The sequence below is a fragment of the Canis aureus genome, chromosome 8, assembly GCF_053574225.1.
Source record: "Canis aureus isolate CA01 chromosome 8, VMU_Caureus_v.1.0, whole genome shotgun sequence".
Classification (NCBI taxonomy): Eukaryota; Metazoa; Chordata; class Mammalia; order Carnivora; family Canidae; genus Canis; species Canis aureus.
In genome coordinates this window covers 10,174,002-10,201,575 of record NC_135618.1, presented here as the reverse complement: position 1 = coordinate 10,201,575, position 27,574 = coordinate 10,174,002, and the positions used below count along the sequence as shown (strand labels likewise).

The 27,574-nt window shown below is 34.7% G+C and overlaps 2 long non-coding RNA genes across 8 annotated transcripts in view; one reads left to right on the top strand and one right to left on the bottom strand.

Moving 5' to 3' along the window:
• LOC144318319 (uncharacterized) overlaps window positions 1–27,574 on the bottom strand; it is an 88,038-nt gene that overhangs the window by 5,397 nt on the left and 55,067 nt on the right. For 2 of the 7 annotated variants that reach the window (XR_013384169.1, XR_013384173.1), the window contains 3 exons: window positions 12,882–12,949; window positions 12,120–12,144; window positions 7,140–7,220 (listed from right to left, as the gene is read on the bottom strand). This is a non-coding gene — a long non-coding RNA (uncharacterized LOC144318319). Of the gene's footprint in view, window positions 1–7,091; window positions 7,221–12,119; window positions 12,145–12,881; window positions 12,950–27,574 lie in introns of all 7 variants that reach the window. The other 5 variants (XR_013384170.1, XR_013384172.1, XR_013384171.1 and 2 more) reach the window with 5 other exon arrangements.
• LOC144318320 (uncharacterized) overlaps window positions 20,148–27,574 on the top strand; it is an 85,977-nt gene continuing 78,550 nt past the window's right edge. Inside the window, exon 1 of the long non-coding RNA XR_013384176.1 lies at window positions 20,148–20,301. This is a non-coding gene — a long non-coding RNA (uncharacterized LOC144318320). The remainder of the gene's footprint in view (window positions 20,302–27,574) is intronic.

The window sequence follows — 27,574 nt, the reverse complement described above, 5'->3', positions numbered from 1 at the left end:
TAAAAAGAACCCTACAGGTTCCTAATAATAAGGAAATATTAGTGTCTTTACATCCCGTGATCTTATTGAACTTTCTGATATGTTTATCCTGCATGCTGGAAATCTAGCAAGAGAGGCTATCAAAGTCACTTAATAAAAGCAGGGCATCAGGTTCTATCCCAAAAATGAGAAAAGAAAAGCTGAAACCTGCCTCCTATGAAAGTTAGTTGGAGGGCTTAGCATTATTGTTACAGGGTTGCTTTAAGTATCAAAGGAGATTCTTTCCCACTAGTATTGGAAGACTCAAGGAAAGCTCTTCTAAAATAAAGAATCTTGAAATCATCCCTTTCAAGGAATCTAGGGCACGCATATTTATATTGCTTTACAGAAAAAAAAAAAAACAAAACCCACCCACAACATTGATTTACATAAATTTGCATATACTACTTAAGTATGTAAAACTAATTAGTACAACTGAAAACAATGTATTCAAGATTCACATTTAAGGTCATTCAAAGAATTGAGGTCAACCAAGATTTGCAAATTAGTAAATCTGACTCCAGCAGGGTATTTCTCCCAAAGCAGGGATCGTTTTCAAAGTGCTTTTGCCAAACAGGCAAGGGCTTCCAAGATGATGACTCTGTAAAAACAAATGTCTACTTCCCCAGTGTTCAGTAAGAACCCCCTAAACATTTTTAGCATGCTTGGGGCTGCTAATCTCATTGACTCCCTCTTGTCTTGAGATGGCATGGTAGAGCACTCAGTCTGGTGTCTGAGGAGGCTAAGTGAGCTGCCTTGACTGATCAAGTCCCTGATAGGAAGCATTCAGTGCTCTATAAATGGCACACAACCCCCCAAAGAGTCCAAAATTGTCAGCTCCACTTGTAAGCCTTAGTGGCTTAAGCTGTTTATAAAGGATCCTAAAATAAGAAAGTTTTCTGTTTTAAATAGATAACCTATGAAGTTTTAAAAGGTGCAATATTTGGGCATTATATTTTCTTTCCCTGAGTTATGAGGGAACTTTAATAAAAAATGTCAGTAATCTCAAATCCATTTAAACTTGCGTCCTGGGATGTGCTGATTTACAGAGCCATGATCTGCCAGTGATGGATCATAGCTGATCAGGTCATTTGCTGATAAACATATTTCAGAGGATTTTCCTTTCCATTTTCTGTTGAAATTCTTACACTGTAATATGGTATGTCCTTGTAGTCTGACCTGACTCCCAACTTTTCTTCTTTCAAGAAAAGTCTATTTTCTGGAAATATAGCTCATCCTGTCGAACTACCTTTGCTATCTATTAAAGACTGGGACCCTGTTAAGGTTAATATAGTGCTAAACATTGAGATTCAAAATACACTTAATCAAGCAGTCAACTTTTTGAGCTCATTGATGCTGTTTTGGGATATTTAAGATCATTAAGGTACTTGGAAGGAACTTTCTCTTTGCTAGGGGATGAGGTTTTTGTTTTTGTTTTCCTTGACCTGGAATTTAAGTATATGTTTTCTGATTTTCTGATTTTATTTTAAAGGGCTCCTTTCTCAGTCCATTATTGGCACTACCACCAAAATACTGCATTTATCTTGCTACCACTCCATTTAAAAACTTTCAGAGGGGCCCTATTCATTACTGTTGGGGAGAAAAACATTTTCCTCCACCCTCTTGGGGTCACTGGCAATGTCGGAAAATTAAAATAGTAGAGACATATTAATACAAACAAAGCAGAAAGAGCTACTTAATATAATTTTTCAGAACATGGGAGCCCTCATAAGGATATGAAGATGTAAAGAAGCTATTAAACCTGAGTACTTTTAACGTTAGGTTTTGCTGAAGAGTGGACAGTGTCAGAGAAATAAAGTAGGGCAAAGGGTAGGAGCAGGCATAGTGAGCTGAGGAAAATTAGCTGTTTGTTCCTTCAGATTTTTCTTGGCATCCCTTTGTCTTCAGAGATAAGGATGCTCCTTTTCTGGAATAAAGGGAGGGCACCTCTCACATGGGGATTTTACACCTTTATCAGGGAAGAAGGACAGGGAGAGGGGAAAGTCAGAGTGACTCTCCTCCTTCTGCCATTTTGTCAATATCATTCGTTCAGCTTAAAATATTCAGTATGCCATGGTGCCTACTTTGGGGTATCATGTTCTGAACCCCATCACTACCTGTACACTCAAACCCCACTGTCTACCATTAGGAGGCCTCCATCTTCTGTCCTTGTCCATCTTTCTTTAGAACTTACTTTAGGCTTCCGCTGTCTAAATACCTTCACTAATTCTCCTCCTACTCCAATTCTTACCTATTTGTTTTAGGGTACAACCTACTTTCTACTTTCTATAAAAGACTTCCATAGCTACTTTATTTCATCTTTATCTTAACCATCTCTCAGGTCCCAGCTCACATTCTCCCTTTGTAATAAAAGACACTTCTGACTCCTCTTCTTTAGCCATATCATTACCTACAATAATATAGTCTCCCATTTATAAGCCACAGATTATATGGTTTTATAGATGAGAAACTGAGGTATAGGGAGATTAAGAAGACTGCTCAAAGTAACAAAGCTGGGGTTCACGCCTGTTTTGTTTTGGTTTACTCTCTACAAAGCCCTGCTTGTAATCACAATAAACCTACTGACTTCTGAAATAGTATTCATTCATTTCACCTTTATTAACATGCTATTTTTATCATCTAATAAAAGCTCTGGTTTTGTTTAGTAACACCTGTGCTTTGATGAAATGTTTACTACATCTTATGCTTCTTTTTGTTTTCTAAAACTTAGGCACAAAGTGACACAATAAAACATTAATATGTTTCTTAGCTGCATTAGTCATTTCAAAGTAGTGATATGTGCAACATAAGAAAATAAATAGGAGAGTATTGGGGTATCTTATAAACTACCAAAAATTTACTGAATTTTCTTATTTCTTAGATATTGCTGATTATAAAATTAATCATAAATTTAATAATATTTTCAGAAAAGAATCCTGAAGCATTATAAAAACACTTTGGTAATAAAATATACACACACACATGCATGCGTACACATACACATACATACATTTGCAGAACATTTGCTAATTAAATAGTGTTTAGAAAAATGGAAAGATAGTAACTAAAAATGACATTTTTCAATTTCTACCAGTTCTTTTGACTTATGTAAAGAATTTTTAAAATAAAAAAATTCCCCTCAAGTTCTGTATATTATTCATGAATAATATATCAAACTCGGAGTTTCCTGATTATTCCTGCCTGGGCACATAATATATCTTTAACTGTCATTAAGTGTTGTAATGAACAGTGTGAAAGAAACAGATGAAGGAATGTATCTAACTTCTCTAATTCTCTTCAATTTCATGTAGATAATATTGACTTCATCTTCCTTTGATGCTTATAAAAATATTAACTTCTGGATTCTAGAAGCAAAATCCTAGGAGGCCACAGAGCTGCAAAAGAACATTTTATCTCTATATTTCTGGTACTCTGTGACTTTCTTAATCCTTTTGATTTCTTTCTCTATCTTCGCTCTTTTTCTTTATTGCTTAAAACTAATGTTAGCATACAGTCCAGTGTTTGTCATGACAAGTACCCTCCTGAATCCTCATCACCTCCTTAACCATTTTTATTTTTATTTTTTAAAATTTTAACTTAAATTTTTTGAGAGAGAGAGAGTGAGCACATATGCATGACTAGAGGGTGGAGGGGCAGAGGGAGATAGAAAGAATCTTAAGCAGGCTTCCCACTCAGTGTAGAGCTGAAAAGATGTGGGGCTCAGTCTCATGACCCTGAGATCATGACTTGAGCCAAAATAGCTTTAGGCCCTTAACCGACTGAGCCACCCAGGGGCCTACTAATTTTTTAAAAGATTTTATGTATTTATTCATGAGATACACGGGCGAGGGGGCCCAAAGATACAGGCAGAGGGAGGAGCAGGCTCCATGAAGGGAGCCCGGGACTCCAGGATCACACCCTCGGCTGAAGGCAGGTGCTAAACCACTGAGCCACCCAAGGATCCCCCCCTAATTTTATTGTCAAATTCAATAATTGTATTTTGTCTCTTAATTATTAGCTTAGAGAACCACTAAGAAAATATTTGAAAAATTTTGTATATAACAAAGAAATATTATCTACGTATGTAAAGAACTCTCAAAACTCAGTAAGAAGCGAACAATCCAATTATAACATGAGCAAAAGACATGGAAGACACTGGAATTCACTGAAGAATATAGTAAACAAAGCATATGAAAAAGCATTCAATATCTCTAGTCATCAGGAAAATGCAAATAAAAACTATAATGAAATATCATTAAAAGCCCACTAGAATGGCCAAAGTGAAAAATAGAAATAATACTAAATGAGGATGCAGAGAAACTGGATCAATATTGTAAAATGGTACCACCACTCTGGAAAATAATTTGGCAGTTTCTTAAAAAGCTATATATTAAATTATCATATGACCCAGTTATTGCACTCCTGTGCTTTGATCCCAAAGAAATAAAAACACTCTCACACACACAAAAATGAATAATCCGATTTAAAAATGATCAGAAGACATGAACAGACATTTTTCCAAAGAAGACATACAGTCGGCTAACAGACACATAAAAAAGATGTTCAATATCACTCACCATCAGGGAAACGCAAACCCAAACTACAATGAGATATCACCTCACACCTGTCAGAATGGCTAAAGTCAACAACACAGGAAATAAATGTTAGCAAGGATATGGCAAAAGAGGAACCCTAGGAATGCAAACTGGTACAACCACTTTGGAAAAGAGTATAGAGGTTCCTCAAAAAACTACAAATGGAACTACCCATTATCCAGCAATTGCATTACTAGATATTTGCACAAAGAATACAAAAGTACTAATTCAAAGGGATACATGCATGCTGATGTTTATAGCAGCATTGTCTATAATAGCCAAATTATGGAAAATGCCCAGGTGTCCAAGAAGATGTGGTATATATACACAATGGAATATTAATAATAAAAAAGAGTGAAATCTTCCCATCTGCAACAACATGGATGAAGCTAGAAAGTACAATGCTAAGTGAAATAAGTCAGTCAGAGAAAGGCAAATACCGTATGACTTCACTTACGGGTAGAATTTAAGAAACAAAACAAATGAGTAAAGGGGAAAAGAGAGAGAGAGAGAGAGAAAGAGAAGCATATCAAGAAACAGACCCGTAACTATAGAGAACTGATGATTACCAGAAGGGAGGTGTGTGTGAGGATGGGTGAAATTAGGCGTTGGGGATAAAGGGGTATATTTGTGATGAGCCCCAGGTGTTGTTTGTAAGTGTGGAATCACTGTATTGTGCAATTGAAACTAATATGACACTGTGTTGACTAATTAGAATTTAAATAAAACCAAAACCAAAACAAAACAATGCCCCCCCAAAAAATCACACATTCACACAAAAACCAATATGTAAATATTCACGTAAAGGATGGTAAACAGCCCAGATATCCTTCAATTGATGCGTAAAGTGTGGCACCTAAACACCATGGGATACTACTCAAAGATAAAAAGGAATGAATATTGATATACACAACACGAGAATCATACTGAGTGAAAACAGCTATTCCCGTAAGGTAATTATACTGTATGATTCCATTTATATAAGATTTTGAAATGACAACATTTTGGAAATTTAGAACAGATTGGTTAGGGAGTGGGCACGGTTGGAGAGTAGAAGTTGTGTTCATAAAAAAGCAGCATGAGAGATTCTTGGGATGATTGAATTGGTCCATATCTTGACTGTTTGGGGGGGATGCATAAACGTCTACATGTGATAAAGTTGTAGAGATTTAAATATACACTCTCGCATCCCTCACCCTTGCACACACAAATATACACGAATCCACGCAAAAACTGGGAAAATCTAATTAAAATCTCTAGGTCGCATCAATGCCAAGATCTTGACTGTAATATTGCACTGTAGTTTCATATCTTCTTATTCTATATATTATTTTTACAACTGCATGTGAATCCACAATTATTTCAATAAAATTTGATTTAAAAATAGTAAAATAAAAATATTTTACTTTATATAATATTTAATAAAAGTATAAAAAAGAATAGGTAAAATCATCAAATAATCATAATTCTGTGGTTCATTCTCCCTTCATAGATATTGGTTTTTAATAATAGGAACATGTATTGAGATATCCATTTTATAGGGCTAGAGCCAATATCAAAGTCAAGGGTAGATTTCGAAGTATTGCAATGCCAAACACATATACTGCGCGAGAGTAGGAAAAGAAAAAGTTTAGGATAAAAATGTAAAGGGTGTCAAATGAATCATTAAGAGATATTTAGGTCAGTGGCTCTGAAACTTTACCATGCCTACAAATTACTTGGAAGACTTGCTAAATATCCGGGGGCTAGGACACAACTCCAGAGGTCTTGATTCAGTAGATCTGTGATGGAGTCTGGCATCATCCATGGTGGTGGCATCAGTTCACAGATAACAATTTAAAAATCATTGATTTACAAATAATTAATTGCAGGACAATACAGAATGTATTTCTTAAGTTGGTAGAAATATATAGATGGTTACTACCATTAAGGACTTTAACATCAATTGAATCCTAAAATTTTGATTGAAAGAAATCTGTAATTTAACTACAGATTATACCTGTGAATAAATAGAACATCATATCTACTGATTTCATTAGAAAAGAAATGAAAGGCTGTATCTTTACATCAGAATTGCTTTTGTTTTTTTTCTGAATTTAAAATAGTCTGCTCCGTCTAGAAAAATATGAAATTTTAATGGCTGGTGTCATAAAAATAGAATTGATAAATACTCAAGTGATACTAATTCTGAAAGATCTAGATATAGTAGCTGATGAACAAATTTATTTATGACTATTTTCTAGACCAGATTCTGAAGCAATCAGTAGACCTGTTATACAAACAAAATAAGCACAGAGCTTTCATGTACAAAGTACATGGACATTTTTCTCTATTTTTTAGAACTTTATACTTTTGGGGATTTTTTTTTTTACACCTACATTTGTTTTTGAATATAAATGTACATTTATTAGAATCTCTTTTAGTAGCTATCATCACTGTAATACTGAAGAACAAATATCCCAAAACATAGTGGCTTACATTTATTATTATATTTAGGGGTTGCAAGTGATCTAGAATAGTGCCAACCTGGGCAGGTCTGCTTCAAGAAGCTGATAGGTAGGTAGACTAGAACAAGTCTTCTCCACATGTCTCATTTCAGGACTCTATCTGGGAACAGAGGGAATGTTTTTCTCATGACAATGACAGAAGCATAAGAGGACAAGGCCAACCATATAAACGCATTTTTAGCATTTGTTCACCTCAGTTCTGCTAACATCCCACCGACCAAAATGAATAACCTGACCAAGCTCAAAGTCATGGAGCACAGAAGTTTGTTTCAACTACAACGATGTTATGGCAAGAAGGGAGGACGTATAGTTCTATTCCTAGGGAGTGTAAATTTAGGGGAGGTCATTAGCTCAAGTGACCAAAGGATCACATTCTCGGTAACAATATTATCATTTGGACATAACTTATTTGGGAATTATAAGAGATACCATATTTATTTCAATTGTTTGTTAACACGTGATTTTTATAATTAGTTCTTTAAACATATTATATTTTTTAAAGATTTTATTTATTCATGAGAGACACACAGAGAGAGAGAGAGAGAGGCAGAGACACAGGCAGAGGGAGAAGCAGGCATGTAGGGAGCCCAATGTGGGACTCCATCCTGGGACTGCGGGATCACATCTTGAGCCGAAGGCAGGTACGCTTAACTGCTGTGCCACCCAGGCGTCCCCAAAATATATTTTTTTAAGATTTTATTTATTTATTCATGAGAGACAAGGAGAGAGAGGCAGAGACATGGGCAGAGGGAGAAGCAGGTTCCCTGCAGGGAGCCCGATGTGGGACTTGATCCCAGGACCCCAGGATCACGTCCTGAGCCACAGGTAGATGCTCAACCACTGAACCACCCAGGCACCCCTAAAAATATTAATTTTAACTAAAATCAACTTTGAGCTTCTCACTCCACTCCATCTTTTACCCATGGAATACTTGCCCTGTATAACATTTGTATCATTTATCTTTTGCAATGTAACACGTCATCCCAACGTTAATGACATAAAACATTGATTTTTCTATATGCTTATGATTCTGTGGGTCACAATTTGGGCTCTGCCAAGATTGGATATCTTGCTAGTGTAGGGACTCCACTGGGATGGCTGAGATGGCTAGGAAGACTGAGTCCCTTTCTCCACATGTCTCATCTCTCAACCTCAGAAAGTCTAGGTAAGACTTGTGTTTCTGGCAACAGTGTTCCAGAAGGACAAGAGTAGAAAATGCAAGACACCATGAGGCCTAGGATCAGAACTCACATAATGACACATCCATTACATTTTATTGATCAGAGCAAGGTACAAGGCCATTCCTGAGATGGAGAATGAACAGTTATGTTCCCTTGTATTAATGTGCTGATATAAACTAGGTGATTTTGATAAATGAAGTCTATAAAATGTCCTTATGTCTCGTACTTTTTCAGGCTTCTTGAGCTAGCATAACATTGGTAAAATGCTCCATTCTTCAAATTTTCCCCAGTGGTTTTTTTTCTATACTTTACACCTAGAGCTGAATCTTTGATCAGAGATGTCTAAAAGTTTGTAATCATGTTTACCATCAAAATTCTTTTTATTTTCATCCCATACAAAATACGTAATATATTTAAGAATTACATATTACCAATAAAGCATATGTTAAATGGCAGTAAAGTTTTCTTCCTTTCAAATTAATAAAAATATTTGGAAGCTTTTACATATTTTCATTCCTTCTCAACAGATTATTTTGTTCATCCCTAGGAAGACCGGTGTGTTAGATTATGGCTTTCCTAATAAGCTAATTCTCAAAATGAGTAGGTATATTAATCTGGATAGGCTAACTATGGTCAATAGTGAATCTGAAAGTATCTGATACTTAACACAATAGAATGTTTTTCTGACTTACATAAGGACTTCTAGTGATTGGCAGGTGGTCTGTATAATAATGTCAAGATCAAGCTCCTTTTATATTATTTTTCTGTCCTCTTCTAGCTCATCTTGGTACTCTAGTCATCTGGTGGATGGATTAGAGGGGAAAAAAAGATACATGGGAGATAGTCCAGGCCTGAAAATAGCACATATCACTTGTTTCTGTATTTCACTGGCAGGAACTAATTTGCATGGTCACATCTAAATGCAAAAAAGGCTGATAAATGTGTTGCAGCTACATACTAAGAGGAAAAGGACATGGCCTTTGGTGAAGGCATGACACACTCTGCCATGGTGGGAAATAAATGGCAAATTATCCTCTACTCTTACTAGTAATCAGTGATGTGTAAAGCTATTGCTATGTCCTTGAATTTTGTCTGTCTGATTGTTCAACTCAATGAGTAGAACTTTTTAGAGACAAGGCAGGATATAAGTCTAGCCACAAAGAATTCCCCTCCATGTATGTTTCCCGGGACTTGTTAAAACAGACCCCAGCTGCTATTCTTTAGACTATAAAGTAAGTTTCTCATTAATTCTGCCCCTTTAGCAGCTGACAGGCAATTTGACTGCTTGGAAAACACACTGGGTTTTTATGACCCACACGTAAGTAATCATAACCAGCCATATGTAAAACCACAAAGCATAAATTGATGGAACTAATACAATTTTAACCAACAATATTACAGGTTATATTTTAGCACTACAAAGTCCCTTTTAACATTTCAGGATTGTCCTATAGAAGTGCACTGGATTTTGCTTTCCTACGAGAAAGATACACAGTTTTACTAAAATTGCTCTTTTTTTCTGTTTAACTTTTATTTTTGCCTTACAAATGTTTTATTTTTAGATTGCTGTGTAGTACACATTGAGAGCTTGTGTAAAAATATAATAATTAATATATAAACATTTTAGAGCTATTTCAGAGAGGAGTAATTGATATATAAATTCAATTTCCTGATTTCTTTTTTTTTTAATTTCCTGATTTCTGTCCAAGTATTATCTTTTTTTCACCTATTGTTTTTAGAACAAGTAACTCAGATATTTCACAGATTTTCATCTTGGTTTAAAACAAGTAGTTTTGAGAACAAGGACTCATTGATAATAGGGCCATAGGACATTATGCTATGAAAAAATACATATATATATGGGGTTGAATTGTGTGTCCCCAAATTCATATTTTGAAGCCCTAACCCCCAATATCTCAAAATGTGATTGATTTCAGAGATAAGGCCTTCAAAGAAGTGATTGAATTAAAATGAAGCTATTAGTGTGGACTCTAATTCAGTCTTGTGAGAAGAGGAAACTTGAACACACTGAGACAGACACGAGTGATGAAGACGCAGAGATGACGATGTGAGGACACAGCAAGCTGCCATCTACAGACAAATAGGAGAGATTTCATAAGAAACTAAATTTGCTGATACCTTCATCTTGGCCTTACAGCCTCTAGATCTGTGAGCAAGTAAATTTCTGCTGTGTAAACCACCTAATCTTCAGTATTTTGTTATGGCAGTTCTAGCAAACCAATAGTAAAAATATATGCTAATATTATATACATATATGAAGAGCGAGCGACAGATTCTATAAGAAAAAAGTGTTAAATATAATAAATATTTAGTAGCTAAAGGCCAATTCAATTTTGTAAAACCTTTTGGATATTAAATATTTGCAAGATGTTAAAGTTAGTTATTTAATAGCTGAAGTTAGTAATAAGTTTAGTTGCATCGCAGAAAAGAAATGGTGAAATTTAACAAGATGTCTAATGTTACCACAGATGTATGGAATTGTTGGTAATTTTTAGAGCAAATTGTTACTGATCTAACAATGTCTGACCTAACAGAAAATGAAAGAAAAATATAAAATACAAATTTTATAAGGATTTTATCTCTAATCCAATTTTAAGACTTGAAAGCTGTTTAGAATGAACTCCTTCACATACACAGAAGAAAGTAGTTCTATAAAAACAAACACATTGGTGGAAAAGGATAAACCACTTATATATCCATTCCTAATCCCATCTACAGAGATCTGTGACTCTTTCAGTTAATAAATTTTATAGCAACTCTGCTCAAATGTTACCTACTCTGCTCAAATGTTACCTATCAAAAGAGACTGCCTGAAAGAAAAAAAAAAAAAAAGAGACTGCCTGCCCATCCCATCATATTTTGATCCTTATTCATTCTCAGCTTTCTTATTGCATTTATTTATTTCTATGTGATTTACTTGACAGCATATTATATGCTTGTTTATTTGTTTCATATTAGGGAAAGAAAGGAAAACAAGGATTTTGTGATTGCCTTACCCCTACATCCTTAACCTCTAAAAAAGTTTCTAGTGCAATGAAAATGCTCAATAATTATTTACTGAATTGATAGATTAATTAGTATTTACTCGTTGTTGTTTATGCTTATTTAAGTCAGTATACTGGTAATAGTCACAGAGTTTCCTAACTAAACCCCACCTAAAGCATGAAGATCACAATCTAATTGGTAAGATTAGAGGATGAATGGACTAGGATAATTCAATTTTTAAGAAGTGTCCTAGGGGGATCCCTGAGTGGCTCTGCGGTTTGGCACCTGCCTTCGGCCCAGGGAGTGACCCTGGAGTCCCAGGATCCAGTCTCACATTGAGTCCCACATGGGGCTCCCTGCATGGAGCCTGCTTCTCCCTCTGCCTGTGCCTCTCTCTCTCTCTCTCTCTCTCTGTGAGCGTCTCTCATGAATAAATAAATAAAATGTTAAAAAAAAGAAGTGTCCTAGGTATCCACAGTCATATGGAAAATGGCAATTCCTTAAGTATTGAAATATAATTACGATATAATCCAGCATATACCCAAAATAAATGAAAGAAGGGGCCCCAACAGAAATTTGTACAACACGCTCAGGGTAGCATTATTCACAAGAGTCAAAAGGTGGAAGATACCCACGTGTCTGTCAACAGATAAAGGATAAACACAATGGTATGGACATTCAATGGAACACTATTCAGCCTTTTAAATGGAAGGAGGTTCTGACACTTGCTATAAGCTGGGTGAAACCTGAAGGCATTATTTTAACTGAAGCAAGCTGGTTACAAAGGACTGATATTATACAATTCCACTTACATGAGTCATTTGTAGTAGTCAAACTCTAGTCAAACACAAAGTAGAATGGTGGTGCCAGGGTTTGAGAGGAGAGACAAATGAGGAGTTGTTATTGAACGGGTATAGAGTTTCAGTGTTGCAAGATGAAAACGTTCTGGAGATTGGTTGCGCAACTGTAAGAATCTACTTAACACTACTGAATTATACAGTAAATGAGCAAGATGGTAAATATATGTATTTTACCACAATTTAAAAAAGTGTGCTATCCAAAAATGAATCTATGTGGTTCTTAAAAGAGCAAGATAGTTCTGCTCTGCCATTTGCTCTTAAAGAGTGGGACCAAAGATCTTATAAACATAATACATTCATTCCATTAAAATGTCCATATTAAGATCCAGGAATACCATAAGTTTTCATACCTTCTACTGGATTATGATTCCAATACATAAGGAAGAATGAAGTTGAATGACTCATAAACAAATACATTTTGCATCTCCTAAAAAAATTGTGTTTACTAAAATATTGAAGACATTTGAGCTTTTAAAAATTAAATGGATGAGTAAAGTAAGGCCCCGACTCTAAAGTCAGTTGAGATGAACCATAAAAACTAGGTCTCCAGACTCACAAATTCTTTCCATTAGAGATTACCTTTTTTAACAATATAAGAAAATAAGAATTAGAAGTTCAGATACATAATTTAACATGCATTTGAAATTTACAGTGTTATTAATACTTTTTATAATCATTATAAATGTTTTTGTTATTTTCAAACAGACTACTAACCAGCATATTAAGATGAACTCCAAACTGCTTCTAGATGTATTTATGGTCCTATCATTGGGTTATTGAAGCTGAAAAAATTTTTTTGAATAATTATTTATTTGAAATGAAAATAATTTTAACAATAATAACAATAAAATAGATCTAATATACAATCATTGTCATTGTTAGATTCTAATTAATAAATAGTATTTCAACAGATAGTTTTCCACTTGCCATTATACATGGTTTTCCTCTTAGGTCAATAAAAACATTTGAATATTACCATCTCACAAAAAAGTATAGTAGCAGATTACATATTTTGCTACTTTTAAAAATTTTATGTCTCTCATTTTTTTAAAATTTTATTTATTTATTTGACAGAAAGAGAGAGAGAAAGAGAGAGCACACACACAAGTGACTGAGCCACCTGGATGCCCTCATATTTTGCTACTCAAATCTGATTTTGAATAGATATTTTTTATTTTAAAATCTCCAGGAGGGAAGCCTGGGTGGCTCAGTGATTGAGTGCCTGCCTTCAGCTCAGGGCCTGATCCTGGAGTCCCAGGATTGAGTCCTGCATCAGGCTCCCTGTGTGGAGCCTGCTTCTCCCTCTGCCTATGTCTCTGCCTCTCTCTTTCTCTCCGGGCTTCTCATGAATAAATAAATAAAATCTTAAAAAAAAAAAATCTTCAGAAAGAGGGGCACCTGGCTGTTCATTTGGTAGAGCACATGACTCATGATCTCAGGGTTGTGACTTCGAGCCCTACAATGGGTGCAGAGGTTACTAAAAAATAAAATAATAATAATAAAAAAAAATCTTCAGGAGGAATAAAGCTAATTAGAGGTTTTCCTAGAAAACAAGTGTAGGTATAAATATATGCCATCATTGTAAATATATAATGATGTTGCATAAGGAAGAGATCAAGCCACAGGCTCAGTATTTGAGGCCAAAGTCTTCCTATTCGATTACAAAATTCTCTGACCTAAGATCTGTGCCTATGATAAGACCTTTGCCTTAAAGTGAGAGAGAATCCAGCTTCAATTCAGAACTCTCCTAGGCTTTCTCTCTAGTCTTGGAAAAGTCACATGGGAACATTCTGAAGGACGACCCCATGACCACGTGCAAGTCATCCGGGAGAAGCCCTTCAGTTCAAATAGGTTTCTGTTATTAAGATCAAATGTTGCCAAGATTACCTAATGCAAAATTGTTAGGACCCTTTGAAGACCACGAGATCAAGTGCTAAGTAAAATCCACTCTGAACATGTTTTGAAGACACCAAGCACATTTGGCCAGTGGAAATGTCTTTCTTCTCTTCAAATCGTCAGTACAAGTAGTATCTTCTTAATCAAGCCCTATGTTTCATGATGATGACAAAAGTTATAAGTGAGTCAAGTAAACTGTAACATCAGGAGAGAAAAACAACCAGACTGGGGACCAAGAATTTCAAAAATCTATGCCAGTTATCCAGTCTGGGGATATTAAGTCTTGCTCCTTCTCATGTTTGCTGTTTGCTCCATATCATTGATGGATAAACACCATCATCATCATCAACAATAGGAAAAAAAAAAAAACTTAAAACAGGAGAGAAAGGAAGAGTAGCTAAAGGCAGCTCTTAAAATAGAATGGTTCACTCAAAAGAATTTACTCAAATGTAAGCACCTGAAATAACAAGTGGCAAAGCTCCTAAATAATAGATAACAGTAAACCCTAGCCCTGGTGTGCAAGCAACACAGACTACAAAGCAAGGAGAAGTCTTACCAGGAGTATCCTGTATTATCTAGAACTTATGATTTACACATATTGATTTCAGTAGAGAGGGCGATCGTCATATAGTATACAGGTAGATACACAGAGAGCACACGTACACACCATAGTGTACATAGAGGTTACATGTTTCCAACATAACTAACAGTAAGGGTTACTCTGCACAGTCATTCATTACATAGACCCCTAGATATGCGCCATATAACAAATAGTCCCTGTTTGTTTTTTATGCTAAATACAGGCAATGCACTCTGAACTTTGCTCTTCTCTTTAATTTTTTTTTTTTTTAATGTTGATGGAGAGCTACTAGTTGAATTCATGGTCCATTAAGGGATTGCCACAGTTGTTTGAAAAAAATAGTGTATACGCATTAATGTGAGCCAAATATGGATTCCCCTAAGTCACCTTCTTTTTTTTTTTTTTTTTTAATTTTTTATTTATTTATGATAGTCACAGAGAGAGAGAGAGGCAGAGACACAGGCAGAGGGAGAAGCAGGCTCCATGCACCGGGAGCCTGATGTGGGATTCGATCCTGGGTCTCCAGGATCGCGCCCTGGGCCAAAGGCAGGCGCCAAACCGCTGCGCCACCCAGGGATCCCCCCTAAGTCACCTTCTTAAATCATTTTCAACTTATATGAAATTATGAGACAAAAATTGCTTAATATTAAAATGTTATGCAAAAAACCTTCATTATGCTATTATTTTCAGTTCCAAAGTCTCCCTAATGAAGATTCCATCCCCTCGATTCACCTTTACCTATATCCACAATCAAAAATACCCTTTGTCTCATTAAAATTCAACAGTAGTATAATGGGCTTTTCTCTTTCACTAGGCACTTAAAGATCTAGCTTTTAATAAATCAACAGGTGTATTTGCCTTCTTCATTAGATCATAAGCTCTTTAGGACTTAATACACATTGTGTAACTCAACTTTGTATTCCTCGTGGTACTAACGTGATGATTTCCATGTAAGCACTTAACACATGTTTAGTCGATTCAATTTAGGAGGCAAAGAAAGAGCAAATAGTGAATGGCCATATGGAGATTTCAGAAAGTTATGATAAGTAAGAGTGAATTTTAAAAGGTCAGAATTAGGATTTCATTTTCCCCCATTTTAAGTACCTATAAATGTTCTATTTGAAGACTTTTTAAAGCCTCTTTGTATGTGAACATACTTTTAGGTGCTTCCTCATGATTCACATTGCACTACTCTACTTCTACATGGTTCACATATGAGCTCACACAATTTAGAGTTGCTTTTTTCCCCCCACCTCGGTAACCTGATCGTCCTCTCACTGCTGCCCTGCTATATTAATGACACCTCCATTCAATATGGAAAGCCGTTACCTACCTTTGCTACCTGACTCTCATAGATATCTGACATCAGTCTTTTTGGTTTCAAATAACTCATTATGCAGGTATTAACTGATTATGTAGAGCCATATATAGATCTGTAACTGCTAAAATGTCCACATATCATCAGCTTCTTATTCCCAAAACAATTTCATTCTTTTAAATTACACATTTTGACAACAACTGGGATAAGAAAGGATGGTTTAAATAATCAAATAGGTTCTGAATTTACTTTATCTGTTTGTTTTACAGATCTATATTTCCAGGTGGAATATGTGAATATTCTGGTTAAATTGACTTATATAGTTAATTCATTTTGGGAGCCAAGCTATGTCAGACCCTTAGGCTCTTACTGACATAGGATGTGCACAGGATGAGCATAACTGACATCCAGTACTCAGTGATCGATGTTGGGTCATGAGAGAATTATGCCAAAGATCAAAAATAATTTAAAAGGAAAAGATACAGTAGGGGTTAAACCAAAATCAAAACAAAGCAAAACAGAAGATGGGCCCTTAACTTTGACCCAAGAGGACAGAAACAACTATTTAGGGAACAGTTGGAGTTCTATTCAAAGCATTGAAGGAATGATGTGGCATCATTCAAAATTAATCAAGAAAAAAAAATCCCTCCATCTATTTCAAGTAGAAAGGGGTTTAATATAGAAAATAATGTACTTAGGGCACCTGGGTAGCTCAGTGGTTGAGCATCTGTCTTTGGCTCAGGTTGTGATCCCCAGGTTCTGGGATGGAGTCCCATATCGGGTTCCCTGCAGGAAGACTGCTTTTCCCTCTGCCTATGTCTCTGCTCCTCTCTCTGTGTCTCTCATAAATAAATAAATAAAATCTTGGGGAAAAAAGAAAAGAAGGTACTTCAACACATTAAGAAACATGGAGAACTAAAAATCTTCATGGGCCCTGAATCAAGGTCCAGCTATGGTCCAGGGAGTTGTGACCTTTATAAAGGTTAGGAACCTACAGAAAATTGCAGCTGACACCACAGCAGCTCAATCATGCATGACCTTCTGAGTACAGAAATTCAGTTAGAAAAAAAAAAAAAAAAGAAAGAAAGAAATTTAGTTAGAAATTGAATAAAACTCACATCTATCCAAATATCTGCCGTATCTTTCAGAAGAAAAAAAATATGATTTCTACCCCTCCCTCTGTCTTTTAAGTAACTCATTACATTTCATGTTTAGCAGAACCCGAAATATATCAGGAATTCTACAGGAAATTGGAGCTGGAGGGCAGTCGAGCAAACAAAGGCCAACGATGGTGTACACAGGAAGCCTGTTGGTGAGAACTCACAAAGACAGAGTGGTAGCAGATATGTGGGGGCCCCTGTTGCCATGGAATTCTAGGGGTAGCACACAGAAATCAAGCAGGGACAAAGGTGAGATTTTCAGGAAGAGGCTCTAAGCTTCAGCTGTGGGGGGGTTTATTAGAGAATCTAATTAGGAAAGTAACAGCAAGATGAGAGACAAGGATGCAATGGCAACGTGATGTGTGAGATCCTTGGCTGTAGTCTTCTCCTTTTAGCTCAACATACATGGGATTGAAAGCACTAACCCCTCACCTGGTATGATCAGGAGGCTGTGTGCAGGTCTTGTGACTGCAGGTACAAAATGTGTTGAGCAAATTGCATCTCTCATTGTCTTATCATGACCCAGTGAGTACTAGCTCCCTTCTTGGTGTAACTAAGGGAGCTGGAGTCCAAGTATTGCGACTGACCAGGATAGAGTGCTTTAATTATTGGGAGAGTAGCTGGTTTCCATGAAATCAGGTCTTTTCATGTCTTGGACAAGTTACTCTTTATTTTGTTCTTTTCCTTCCAACCTATATTTCTTTTATCTGTGAAGACTTGTGTTTCAGGAGCAGGTTGAAATTTTCCTTGCTTAAGATAGCATTATCATGCAAATAGTATGACTTAAGGCAAGTCTTCAAATCTTCCATTCCTTATCTATTCTAGAACTGTTCATTCATATCTTATGACATGTAACTGTACCTCCTGCTAGGAGGGCCAGAGTATATTTTCTTACTTTTTTTGCTATTGGACTTGGCCATATAACTTGCTTTGACCTGCAGAATGTTGGCAGATATTATGTAAGAGGAAAGCTTAAATATAAATTACTATCTGTAGACTGATGTGAGAAAATCATATTCCAGGGGAATATCTTGCTACCCTTTTAGCCTTGTTTCAGAAAACTCAAGACCTAAACCCTTCCTGAACTATGGATCCAGCCTTGTTCTGTTGAGTTTAGCCCTGATCAGCCTAACCTCAGTAGACTTAAATACCAGGGAACATGTGAGTGTGACCTTTGTTTTTGTTAGCCATTAAGATTCTTGGGTTTGTTGTTCTTGTTTTATTATTACATAGCAAAAACTAATACAGTTTTGTTGGTTGCACTGACTGCTTTAGTCTTCATTTATCTTCACCTTTATTTTTCCTCTGCATCTGGTAAAAGGCCTCCTTCCAGGGTATTTTGAGTATCTGGCTAAGTACTTCTTGTATAGTAGTAACCTTACTTGCTGAGATAATCAGGATGAATTATTTCAACCAGTCATTTTTTTTTTTCCTACTAGTCTAGTGTCATGAGAAATCCAAAAAGTGTCAGTCTCTTTCTACTGCATGGGAGCATTGTTGTGTCTTCTGGTGGAATCATTCATCTCTTGGTGATGATGGTCTTTGTGGCAGAGAAAATTAGGGCCAACAGATATTAACACCCTTCCTTGAAGTTGACTTAGGGCCATGCAGTTGAGTTCTGGCTATGGAAATGTGATCGGAGACATATCACAAATGGTCTGTGGCACTTTAGTGATGACATGTTTTCTTTATTGTTCTTGTCCTGCTGTCAGCCAAATGTTGGAAGCCATGTATTATGAAAGAAGTGCTACAAAAAGGTTAGAGCCAGTCCTTCCACATAATAATATAGAAGACAGACTCTACCAAACTTTACACAAACAAGAAATAAACCTTTGTGGAGTTAAGCCAGTGGTATTTTGGAGATGTTTGCTATATGACAAAATAATAAGCATAATTGCTATAAAATCTAACCTAGCAAAGTCCAAAGTTTTGAGGACAGTGAGCAAAAAGAAATATTTAATGAGTTATACACTACAGCTATACTGACTTCCATTCTTTGACACCCAGAAAATTATACTCTAACTGTTAAAGAAAGATTACCATATGTTAGTTTCTCATTTAGACGTATTTGGAATGGCACCTGAACTTCCAATGTTTTTCTCCTAATTAGGACAGTAACTGAGTCTTCAATAAGCTTATTTCAATAATCTTTAGGGCCAGCTACATCTGGGTAGTGGAGTAAATCTTAAGACCCATATATTGTTTGAGATGAAATGCTTGCTTCATTTATTTTGCTCTAAAATCAGTTCCTTGAACAGAAGCAGAATTTTTCATGTAAAACTATAATGATGAACTATTTCTATAGATGTTAGAGCTAACAAAAGCTTTACAGGAAGAAAAGGCAAATACACATCCAGAATAATTTTCCTTTATAGTGAGGCATAGAAATCCTCTCTATGATTAAAGGAGTCAAATTCAATTAACTTGCCTACCATATGGCTGTCTAGTTCCAATGTTTAGAGAGAAAGTAGCAGCTAATCCAGTGCAAGTGATGATTAGCCCAATGTTATTACTTATTGGCTCTCTGAAGAGATTAATAGTTAATAAAATAATCATAAAAGTTTATTCCACCTTGATTATCCAGTATTTATTTTGGGAGATCAAGATTATTGGGTTTATGTGCTTGGTGGATATCTTATTAACTGAATGTGGGAGAAATGGGTTAGCTATTTCTAACCAATCTGTTTCTTGCTAGGCACACAGCTGCATTACCGTGGCAAGTCACATTTTCTAAAGATGATTGCAACAATATCTCCCATTGCCCATACTCTCATTATCTGTGATCTCGCCACTCTCCTATTGAAAAAGTGGTACATATTTCTCTAATATTGCCAATAAAATATGGCAGAGGCAACACTGTGCCAATTCCAGGGTAATTCTATATTGAACAGGAGGTTTGCTTTTTCCTGTTCCTTGGAATACTTGCTCTTAGATGTTTCCTCTAGGAATTTAGCTATAATCTTACAAGAATCTTATGTCACATGAAAAGTCTACTTGTGGATATTCTAATCAACAGCCACAGCTGAGCTACCAGTAAACAGCCAGTATCAACTGCCAATTATGTGAGGAGGCTATGTTGAATTCAAAGCCCATTGGCTAGCCAACATCAAATTACAACCACAAATGACTCTACATAAAAACCAACCAGCTGAATCTGGTTAACTTTCAGAACCATGAAAGGTAAGAATGAATCCTCCCTTGAAGGCATTACAATTTGGGCTGGTTTGTTTAAGATTTGGGGTGGTTTGTTAAGCAGTCATAGATAACCACAACAACTACCTTCTCAACCACCTACATTGTGCAGTATGAGTCTGGCCATAGGACTGTGTTCTGGCCAATGAAATATTCATTGGAGATGTTAAATACTATTTTCAGACTTGGCCCACTAAAAATTTCCATGTAATCCAATACTCTCTCTCTTTCTGAAAGTTGATACACAAGATTAATCTGGAAACCACATGGAGAACAAATGCGAGTCTAAGTTACCCTGGGGCTTTGAGAAACTATGTAAAGCAGAGCCCCTACCACCAGCACAAATAAATCTGGGACTAGCTTCACAAAGCAATTTTTGGGAGATTAAACAGTTAATATTTGAGGGTGTATATTATAGCAGATAGAGTTATACTAACGTATATTAACTTGTATTATGTGATAGTCTGGCATCTCCACTAACTTCCATGTCCACAACGTGGAAATAATAAGCCCTGACCCTCATGCATCACTGGCTTCCTATAAATAACCAATTGGGTACAGGTTCTTAAGATGCTTTTAAAGATAAAAAGTAGAAAAAAAATTAAAAAATGAATAAAATAGCAATCGTATTGATAATTATGGTTCTTGCTCTTGAAACGAAGTCTTTTAGAAGGGCCACAAACATGGACTTTGGAATCAAATGTATTTGATCCATCAATCCTTACTGCGTGCCTTGGGAAGTTATTTGGGGTTTTTGTCGAAATATAGTAATATTATAATGTATCATTTGTTGTAATTAGAACCCATTAGCCACTCAATGTATAAGCATTTCTTTCTTCAAAATAAATATGTCGATTACTGAAAAGAAATGTTATTAGCACCCATGGTTTTAATGGCAGAAATCCTAGTTAACTATGAGGTTCAGAACTTAAAACTATTCTGAGAAATCCTCACTTGACTTCAGTACCCCCCCCCTTTTTGTGGCTTAATTTCTTCTTTTTCATTGGGAACTACTAGAAAATAAATGAATATGAATTTTGTTTTTGATTGAACACTTCTGTAAACAGGGATAAAAAAAGAAAACAATCCAATATTTCACTCTTATCTTAGCAAAAACAGTATGATATTATTCTTCATCAATCTAATAAGTAATTAAATAATGCTGTATAAACAGAAAATATTGGTAAATGAGGGAAAGCCATTGTCATGAGGGTTGCAAGTCTGGAGAGATTAGCATCCCTCTGTCAAACACAATCCCTAAGGAAGAAAAGGAGAGAGTCCTAATTTGGGAAATCAGTCTAGAAAACAAACTGGAAAAAGGGTTATGTAGAATAAAGACATTTACTTCAGAAGAGGTATGCATTTAAAGGAGTTGGTTTTGAAATGAAAAAAGAAATACAATGTTTGGGATTTCAAGGAGACTGAATCATGAGTTATTGACTCATTAAAATGACTGTAGGTTCCCATCAATGCTGTTTTAATCTACAATATGACAAATTTTCAAGCTTATAAATATTTAACAATAATTTAAGTGATCATTATAAAAACTATGGCCAATTTAAAAAGTGCTATAGACTGTATAATACAGAATGCAGCAACTTTTTTTTTTCTTTAGTTTGAAGTAATGGTATATTGCCAATAGTTTGTGACTCTACCTGAATAAAACATTTTAGCATTTTGTGTCATTTCACATATAATTAGGGAAAGGAACACTTGTTCTTGATGTGTGGAGCAGTGTAGAATCCATTTTATATGTGTGGTCTCCCTAAAATATTTTTAATTGGAAAGATACTTTACAAATTTAATATCTCTTCATCTCTGTTTCATAATTAACTTGAAAATGGGAGTCCATATGGCAGATGAGCAACATTTAATAAAAATAGCTGACTTGCTTGCCAGAAATGGTGATGTTATAGTGAAAAGATTTGCACATTACATAATTCATGATTTTTATGGGAGACATAGGGTTAGTCATAAGAACAGTTTTGAGTTTAGAACCTAACCAAGATACACCACCGTTTCAGTAATGAATAATGCAGATAACACCTACCTTCCCTGAACTACAGAGCAGAGAAAGCAGCTATCTACAACATCTCATTAGGAAAAATAAATAAATAAATGTGAAGAACATCTAGCTTGATGGAACCTGATGGAAATCTGAAAAGATTTTTTGTTGTTGTTGTTCTTGATTAATCTGTAAAAACAAGTTTGCACATTTTCTAGTTCTTAGAGTCTTTGGCAAACTAAAAGCTAATTAAGCAAAATGATTTTTTTTTCCTTTTCTTCAGATTATCTGATGCAGTATTTTATCATGAAGTTTTATTAGTGCAAATGATACAGGCCATCAACATGAAGCTTTTAAAAATAAATAAATAAAAAGCCTGGAAAGACACAATGAGCCCCACTCATTATGGTGCCTTCCTAGCACCCGACTGGGGTTTGCGTTGTGTCAGCATTTCCATGATTCCTGCTTCTGTTGATTACATGAATGGAATTCAAAGATTCATTTCAGATTCCAACTCAGACTTCAACAAACAAAGTGAACTTTTTTGGTCAACTTCTTGGGAAATTCAGAATATGGAGCATTCTCTTGTTGCTATAAATTTGAGAAAGCATAATTCTTCCGCCCGAAAAAGCAAGGGCTTCCCTCCAAAAAGACAAAATTATTTTTTTCTCTATAGCCTTATTTATTGGATAAAATTTGTTAGTGTTTAAAAGTAATTCTATGTTTATTTATAAAGAAAAAATTAAATGGCACATCGAGTCATTGTCCAAAAATGTCTGTTGACAATTGTTGAGATGCGGTTTAATAATCCAGACATCACAGACAGATATCAAAAACTGTCTCCCTCCCTCCATACTTTTCCAAAAAGGTAAAACTGTTGATCAACATCTTTGCAGAACTTTTGATATACGTAAAAAGGAATCACACTAGATGCACTATTTCACATCTTGCTTTTTTAAGTGCCTATTATTTTCATCCTTCTGTACCAGTATATATATAACTATGTGGCTCTTTTTAATGACAACATAATATTCTGTTGGTGGTGGAAATGTCAAAATTCATTAATAAGTACTATCCAGATGGATGATTTATGTGGATAGTGTTTCTTTTGTTGTTATGAGCAGTGATTTGCTGACCATACTTCAAAATCACACTACCTTCTGATTAGGATGTGAACTTGTCAGTTGGTTACACGTACTGTGTCAAAGGACCTTATTTTCCTTGTTAACCTTTCTCTTATCATCCCCCAAAATATCTCTGTTTCACAGGTGAACTTCAACAAACACTATATATTGGTAGGAAATACGTTCATATAATTTATGTGAATCCTAGTTGAGTAAATTTCCAGCAGAGAAATCTAACTCAGTTGGTACATGCATCTTTAATTTTGATAGATATTGCCAAATTTTCCTCCAAATAGCTGGCACCAATAGTAGTTGAAACTGTATATTTCTCAATTCCTTCACAAGCTCTAAATATTATCAAACATTTGCATGTTTCTGCATGTCTTTGGTAAAAAATAAACAATAAAAAGAATATCTAATTTATATTTGCATTCATTAAATTTCAATGAGTTGAAAATACTTTCTAATGCTTACTGAACATTTGTCATTTTTTTTTTAATTCAACAAATCTGTTTCTCTGATAGGCTACTTTTCTTGAACGCATTGTAAACTTAATAAATTCTTTGTCAACATTTTTTTGGTGAGTTGTGTGTGTGTGTGTTTTTTTTTTCTATGCTCTTCATTCCAATATTTATGTTTTTTCTTCTACACAGAGTATGTTATATAAATTGAATTTTTTCTCCTACTCATTTCATTTTTATGAAACATATACTTATTGACTGCTTTTATGTGGCAGATACTCTTCTGGATGCCTAGGATACATTACTGAATAAAATAAAAATGTTTACTGTTGTAGGTAAATATTTATTACATCAACAAATATGTGTCTTGATATTAGGAATAACATAGGAAACCCAGTTTAACCTTTCCCTAAAGTTGGGTTGTCTATATTTAAAAAAATATCAACTGAATTATTCTCATTAATTAGAAATATCTTTTTATTATAAATTAAATGTATTCTGACTATTTATAGCTCCCTATTTTGTCATAATTTCACGGTCAGCAATATGAAATCTAGAAGATTCATAAAACATTTTAATATATGGAGGTGCTACTCTTTCCTAATTATGAATCTTATTTTTCAAGATTTTCTTGCTTACATCTGTATTTTTTGTCTAAATAAGCCTCAATACTCTTTTCATTTCCCCCAAATATGCAAAAAGTTAATTTGTTATTTTTATTACGATAACAGTAGATGGATAAATTAATTTCAAGGGAATTATCTCCTGTTTCCAACTATGACTTTCTAACAAAAAACATATTATGACTTTCTGATTATTCAAAAGTTGTATATTTTTCTCATTAGTGTTTTAAAATTTTGCTCAAATATGTATTAGACATATCTAAGCAAGGCTAATTCTTAATTATATTTATTAAATTAAATTTTAACTTTTTATTTTATTATGAGTAGTGTTTTTCTTCCCCTACATTTTCTTCCTGGTTATTATATATATATGTAGAAAAATATTTACTTTTGTATTCTACATCACGTAAAGATATATTCATTTCTAAAACTACTGTAACAAGTTACCAAAAACCAGTGGTTTAAAACAACAAAAATTTATTTTCTCTCAATTTGGGAGGCTAGAAGTTCAAAGCTGTGATGTCAATAACGTTGCCTCCATCTGAAAGCTCCGAGGGAGAGTCTGCTCCTGGTCTCTCCAGATTCTTCTGGTGGTTAACAATCCTTAGCATTCCTTGGCTTGTGGGGTACATCACTCTCATCTGTCTTATCACATGGCCTTCTCTCTGTCTCTTCACAAGACTATCTTACTTGAAGAGCAGTTATAAGACTAAAGGCCCACCCTAATCCAGTATGATACCACTTGAGTAACTACATCTGAAAAGATGCTATTTCTAAATAAGGTTACATTTGGAGGTTCCAGATGGTCATGAATTTTGGAAGAGCACCATTTACCAACACATCATACCTTGTACTAAAGTTTTTTGTTGTTGTTTCATTTTGTTCTTTATTTATTATTATTATTTTTTATTTTTCTCTGTGCCTCTTTTCAGTGAAAGCCGCTACCCTAGAAACCACAGGTTTGCTTTATAGAACTCTAGATAAGATTTTCCTCTTCTAGAGTATCATATAAATTTTTCCTATTTTATGTCTGGCTTCTTTAACATTTTCTGCAACTCATCCATGTTGCTGGGTATATCAACGATCTGTCCTTACTAATGCTGAGAAGTGTCCCATTTTACTGATAGGCCACAGTTTATTTCTTCATTCACGAACTAAGCAGAATTTATGTTGTTTTTAATTTTTGTATATTATCAATAAAATTGCTAGAAATATTCATGCATAGATCTCCATGAGAGCATAGGTTTTCATTTTTCTTGGGAAAACTAGGATTGATAGTTATATAAGCATCTTTTACATTATAAGAAACTACCAGACTGTTTTCCAAAATTGTTGCATGATTTTACATTCTTACCAGCAGTATATTACAGGTCAGTTGATGCTGCATATTTATTTTACCATAAGAATCTGCATAATCTATAATTATATACATTAATTTTATAATTATCTCCATGATTGTATATAAGTTTTATAAAGGAAAATAATTGGCTATTTTTTTTGTTTAGTCTAGTAAAATCCCAGACATGTTGTAATAATTCCTTGTTAATACAGAATGAGCTGGATCTAAATATTGACATCAAAGTTGAGGTGATGATGTGTTTTCAGATTAAAAAAAATACTTTAATCTCTTAGGTTTGATGTTTTCCACAGGTAGTAAAAAAATAATAATTAAAAAGCCTGGTCTTGCCTAAACTGCATTTGAAACCAAACTTGTGGCTTTAATTGTTAATCTTAATTGTATATTCAGTGTGCAGAGTATGGTTTGTGCAGCTCATCTCTTATTTTCTTTTGGCCATAACATACATGTCCAAACACAAAGATAATCATAATCAACAAAGGCGTTGATTTCAAATTAGAAAATTATATGAATATTTAGAGATAATGAATTCAATCCATGAGATTGCCACCTAAAGTGCCTTGAAATGGTTATGATTATGGCACTTGTATGGGAAATTTTACCAAGAACAATGATAAAGTCACTAATTGAACTACTATTTATACCAGAATATGAGAGATGTATGTCAAACAGCTAAATAGTGATTTTAGAGCCAGCACTCCACTGAAAGCCTTCTTATTTTAACTGTGTTTTTTTTTCCCCTACAAAACAGTTTTTCTTAGGGGAAAAAAAGTGCAAATGTTTATTGAATAGAATTGTGTTTTACATGATGTTTTTTATACCCATGGCAACACTGAACAATTCAAGAAGTGACTTACTGAATAAAAATAGCCATGATTATCTGCTTAGTCACAGGACAGAAACAGCATTAAACATTATAAAAAATGTGTTTGAAGAGATGAAACCCTTAAAGAATACTTAAATCATTAATAATGCTATCAGGAGCTACTTTATTAAGTGTGTGCCATGACACTGGTGTTACTCACATTATTTCTTTATGTACCATGAGATCTTTAATATCTGCCTAGAGAATCATAGTAAACTGTTATCAATTTACTGACATATATTTAGGCCAAGTCTTGAAACAATGCAGAACTTTTCTCCCCCTTTACTCTGAAGTCTCTAGTAGACATGAATTCACGGCTTAATATGAATTTCAAACAAGGAAATAAAATTCCAAAAGAATGTCAGAATTCTTTGTAATTAGGTGTATGTGTGTGTGTGTTTATAATATTTGCTGCTCTACTAGTGATTTTGAAGAGGAAATATGCTATCTTATTAATTTTACACTATGAGCACAAAGATTAGTCAGTAAACTAAATGTTTTAGCATACATGCTAAAGAGAATAGCCTGATTGATTTAAAAATGATATAATTTGAGAAAGTATATAAATTCCCAAAATATTGGGAATTGATAGTTAATTAGTAACCTGTGTGTTTTATACACATTAGAAGAAAAATCGAATACCCATGATTTAGATTAAGAGGTCTGTGTCTATAGACACAGATATAGATGATATATGTATCCAGTTTTTAAATTTACTTTTCTGCCTCATGAGATTCTTTTTTTCATCTTTGAGAATGAAAAACCAGATAAAAATATACATTGGGTACATTCAGAGTATAAGAAATGCAACAAAAGAAATAAAAGA